Here is a 6,000-nt window from a genome sequence, read left to right on the forward strand (position 1 = left end):
CCTGAAGTGAATGTGTGTACAAGTACAACTGTGAGGTATGGTGGTGCTGAAAATGAGCATGCATGCTTGGAAATCTGCAGGATGAAGGTTAGAAATGCTTTAACACTGACAACTGACTTACCATTTCCTTTAAAAGGTCCATTTGTAGAAATAGACTTCCACTCCTTGCACTTTTCTTCCTCGCATTGTACCTGTGGGATATGAATTAGTCATTAGAGGAAAGCCTTTATTTCGCCAACCATCTGAATGTAAATCTCAGGTTACTCCCCAGCTCGAAGGGGAATATGAGGGAGTAGTTTTGTCCCATAAGAGGAGCCGTTTAATGTGTTTCTGTTACCGTGAAATGTTTCTTTTGCTTAGTATGTGAAGTCTGTCAAACGAAAGGAGGAGAGCACACACCACTCTGTAACATTTAGGGTGAATGTTTTGATTTAAAATATTGATGTCAATAGAAGATTTGTTTTTTAATGTATTTCTACTGTACTGTACATACTGGGACAGTATGGTAGGTCATTAAGATGCAAATATAGAACTTCCATCAGTATTGTGGAAAGGAGGATGTAGTATACAGCAGACCCATTACATTTTACCTCTATTTTCTGACATTTCACATTGTCGGTGATTAGCTGCTTCATCAATTTGAATCTGATTGTAAACTGCCCCATACTTCATCTTTTTCACTAGTCTGACCATTGTTTAAACGAGCATCATTTTAGCAGCATGCAATCAGATTTGGGCTTACCATAATGCTCTAAGAATAAACAGGTGAAAAAAGAGAAATCTAAATCAGGGATTGGAAGGACAGTGTTAATCTGTTAAGTGTAACCGCTTTGTTGTGGCATATTAACGTCCTGAGCCAGTCCTAAACCAGACCTGACAACATAGGAGTGGCCTGAGAGGGTGAGTCTACAGCTCCTCACAAAAAATCCTTACTTTTCTTACTTTACAACCTGAGGCCACATCTTTTTCTGCAGCCTTAAACCAAGCAAGCGCAATATAAATTCTACTACCAGGTTTTAATGCAGGAAAAAACAGTAACGTGTCCTTGTTTTTATTTTTACTCTAACCTCAGCCATCATCACCCCCCTCTTGTCTCCGTCTGTCTGTCAGCTGAGCACAAGACAGAACCAGGATCGTTATTTGTTGTGGTGACCGGTCCGTGACCCCAATGTGAATTTTTCTGTGCCCTCCTGGGTGTGCCACGGTGGGGGTGGTTAAAGAGCTACCACAACCTCTGACATGTCTGGTGGAGTGTTATGTTATATGCACAAAAGCGTGTATGTGTGTATTTTATGCGTGCATGTTGGTGTGTGTACATGGCTCACCTTTAGGTTCTGTGTGTTACTTTTCTACATGATTGCAAAGCTCTGTGGATTAGCATGTGACAGCTAAAAAGGTACATAAGGCGAAAGGCAAGGTTAACATGTATGTTCAAGAGATCAGTGTGTGTGTGTGTCTGAATGTGTGGGTGTTACAGTACAATAATGATGATGGAATTATCCGTGTGTAACATTGGCAGGGTGTGTGTGCAATTTGTATTGTGTGTGTGTGTGCGTATGTGTGTAAGAGCATCATTCTGTGGGCTAGCTGCCGCAGTTCGTAGCTCCCAGGGAGATCTGTGACCGAAGATCCTCAAGTTTAGGGTTCATCTTCAGTTCAGAGAGAGGTTCAACTGCCGGTCATCGGGCCACTGTTAGAGCAGCCTCTCTCTCTCTATTCTCTAATACCAACCCCCCACACACCCACCCACACACTCACACACACTCTCCCTTTCTTTACATACAGCTCTCTATTTTACTCAAATGCTTCCCATCTTTGTTTCTCTCAGCTGATCTTTTGCCTTCTGTTTGACCCAGGTTGTGGAGCAATCAAGTGGCAAACAGTCTACAAAAACAAGATGTATTCTTTTTTTACTCTTTATTCAAACATTCATATTACTATCTCAGCTTAGAACAAACGATCACTTAAAAATAAAAATTGTCCATCACCTTGTGATGGAAATTTGTCTTGATGTGGCTCACAAATAAGTAGTAGTAAATAAATAGAGAAAAAAGATATCAACATGTAAAAAAAATCCCAAATATGGTAAATATGGCTCTGCAAGAAGTAGCAAAGTGCAAATATGTGCAGGTGTAGCGTAGAAAGTCCTTCACTGCCTGTTGTTGATTGTTAAATTGACTTTATTTATCTTAATATGTTATTCCTCTGAGTTGCCCTTTTCAGCACAAAAGGCAAACAGCATGTCACTGAAAGCCAAAGATTTTGATTTGTTGGCTTGAATTGACTCAACGTTAATCCTTTTTTTTTTCAGGTCATTTATCCACATCATATAAATGAACCTGAAAGCTTTTGTTTTGGTTTTATGATTGGAATTTTGATGAGGACATACAGTCCTTTTCTGCTTGACTAGCGTGTGCTGTGAGCCTGATGACCGTTATGGCTGCAAAATTTAATCAGAAACCCCTTTGTCTCTCATTACAGGAAAACGATGACCTATTTCAGCAGCTGACCTCAAACAAAGTGGTGCCGAGAGTGTTGGGACTCGATTTGAGAGCCTTATTTGTGGGCAGTGCCACGCAAAGTGGCCGACATGACCTGACTGACAAGATTAAAACCAAATATAGCAAATCACATTCAAGTGCTGAGAAACATTAAATTCCACTGAGTTGCATGTTGTCTAACACACTGATTCTATTCAGTTTCACTTTGCAATGTATTAATAGTAATACTAGTAGCAGTAGCAGAAGTAGTATTGTTCTTGTTATAAATCAAAGGCTAAATAGTCCAAGAACCGGTTTTCAATCGTCCACACTATGCCTGGCAAATGCACTGTATATCTAATTGCTTTATGTACAATGACCAACTTTAATATTTCTAAGCAGCTGTTTCCTGTCTGACCTGACAGTTCGACCAAATGCTACTGGCTGAGAACAAAACTTAGAATGAAGATAAGGCTTTATTAGGGATATTTTTTTCTAAAATATCTAAAAAAGTTGAATCACTTTAATTGACCACATGTTTTAGCCAATATTTCAGAGAAATTAATTTACTCCATTTGAATGTATAGCTTTTAGAGATTAACTATTAATTTCCTGATGTTTTTCTTGTCATCAAAATGACCTCCACTATGTTGCTCTTGGGTGAATTGTATCACCAACTTTGTGGCTGAAGAGGAAACTCCCCAGTGGAAGAACAACTTCAAAAGCAACTGCTAGAATAAGTACTAAAGTGAACTGTTGTTGTTTTAGCATCACAAAATCACAGCCAATATCACAGCAGGCTTTGTCATGGTATACAGTGCATGTTTGCTTGCTGTGCTCAGTCCTCATCCCCTCACCTCCCTGTCCGTCTGCTCTGTGGCCCAGCTTGTTAAGCCAGCCCACTGGCTTCAATCCAAGAGGGATAATGCCAGATTGAAGGGGTTAGAGGCAGGGTAAGAGTTTACTACATGATACAGGCAGGACGTGACACATGACAAAACAAACCAGTCACATATTATTGGCTTACTTAAGCTGAGACACCTCGACTCTCAATATGTTGCACTGTCTGACTAACTGGTAAAAATATGAAGAGATAATACACAGTATAAGAGGCATTACTGTATATTCCAAAACATGATACAGCCCATAAACAATATGTCTACCACACAACATATATACACTAGTTAGTGTTAGATAATGTGAAAAATATGTAATCATTTTTCAGTTGATAAAATATTTTTGATTTGATTTTGCTTGGATTTTTTTGAATCTCATCACATGCCTGATCTGCTTGTTAAATAATAACCACCTGAAACCAGAGAATTAATGGCTGACTTAAGAAATGATGGACATGTTACTGTTAAAGGGTTGTGGGAAGATGAAATAAGAAATGCAGATCATGTAATTTTGATCCAAAAATGGATTATTTATATATATATATATATATATATATATATATATATATATATATATATATATATATATATATATATATATATATACATATATATCACGTATATCACTATCACGTCAGTGCACACAGGAATAGAAGTACTAAGCAAAAAATATAATACACTATAATACAGGTAAGATAAATTAAGTACGTAAGTGGATATTAGTATAAAATTAAAATAAGTGTAAAGTACAAAGTGGATTATCGGTTGATGATAAGCGTGTACGGTATAATTATACAATGTAATAATATAAGTAATAAGTAGTAGTGCATGTACTGTCAAGTTAAGTGTAGCTTATTAAGATTATTATGAAACGGTGGATATTGCACAGCAGTAAAAGAAGTTTGAATATATATCAATAAATTAAACTGAAAACAGAATATACTGCGCCGGAGTATTAAACAGAGACTATTGCACAATTATTTCAAATATTACAGTGATGTTAATTATCCAATGTCCAGTTTATCGACTTAAGGTCATATAGACTGACACCAAATATATATACATATACACACACACGCACACATGTATATATATATATTTTTTTTGAGGATGAACTTTTCAAACAGCATACTCATACACACTCAAGTATTAGTGTATCCATAGGGAAATTATAAGAAAGAGTGACTCTTTGCACAGGCAGCTTTTTACATAGTTGGACCAAACTATGGGCTCAGCAATGGTACCTGGCGATGAAACCATCTTATCAGAACACAAGCTCTGCTGCCTCTGCTCTTTGGCTCCCGCCGCGATATCGTTTTGCTGAGTCTCACTTTGCATGAGAAATCGAAGTACAATCCTGTTCTTTATGGCCGCTACCCGCGACCTTTGTCAACCCAGCGAATTAACCTAGAGGCGTATCAGCTACGCTGGCCCTTTTCTCCTAGAGTCTGTCCTATTAACTGAGTGAGGAGCACGGTGAGGGTCACACTAAAGTAACCTTATCTTGTAATTGGGTTCAAGGTTAAGTGACCCTGGAGCATGGAGGTCCGGGGGTTAAGGTCACAATGTCAGGCAGAAGGGGGAGCTTTTAATCACCGATGGGGCTGGAAATCAAGGCCCAGGCTTCTGCTATCTGGCTGGGCTGGAGACATGCCCACTTCCATCACCTCTAGCCTCACCCTCATCTGCATCCCACATGAAGCTGTCCATGTAGGCTGGAACTGGGTGGGGTTTAGGGGTCGAATGGAGCAGTTGCCAGGCAACCCATATTCAAGCCAAGGTCTTGCAAGCTTTTAACCTTAGCACAAATCGATATAGACAGCAATTGGGCTAATATTCATCGAGCAGATGGGAAAATTAGGCGCAAGTCTGCCTGCAGGAGATAGAGGAGAGACATGCTGTCGGCCTAGTCATAGCATCACTCAGACTCTGCTAACTGAATGTATGCACAGCGAGGTAAAATCTCTGAATAGTGGGGAAAGGATAACAGGGACATAGCACAGACAAGCTTTTTAGTGAAGCAACATCTTGTCGGGCTCTGGCACTTACATATCACTCTCTCTTTCATCAATTCCCCTGTCCTCTTTTCTCTCCCTCTTTCCTGCCTTTACAGTGAATCATCTTTCTCTTTCCTTATTTATTCCCTTCCTTCCTTCTTCTTTCTTATAGGATTATTCTTTTTGTTGTGAGACAAATGGTTCTGTGTATCCAGGTAAAAATGCATGGTTTGTTCTCTGACAAAATATATAATGCTGAACTGCAGCAGTCATCTTGTCAAGCTGCTGATGTAAATTAGCTTAAGGTGACCCATAACTGAAAATCATTTAGGTGTTGCAGAGGCAAAATTTTGCTCATTTGTGTGTGATTATCAGTGAATAAAAACATGAGCCATAGTTTCACATTTCTCAGGTTCTCGTGAAAAAACTACCCCCACACACACACACACACACACACACACACACCCTCCCTCCCTCTCTCTCCTTCCCTCTCACACGCCCTGTCTTTTAGAGAGGGAGATGGATGACCACTGGTGAAGGGGTTCAGGCAGCATGACCCATAGACCTATCCATTGCCAAGGGCGAGGAAATAGCCCAGATTAAAGAGCTTGTAAATAATGGCCCATA

The sequence above is a fragment of the Siniperca chuatsi genome, linkage group LG9 (assembly GCF_020085105.1).
Source record: "Siniperca chuatsi isolate FFG_IHB_CAS linkage group LG9, ASM2008510v1, whole genome shotgun sequence".
NCBI classification, from domain to species: domain Eukaryota; kingdom Metazoa; phylum Chordata; class Actinopteri; order Centrarchiformes; family Sinipercidae; genus Siniperca; species Siniperca chuatsi.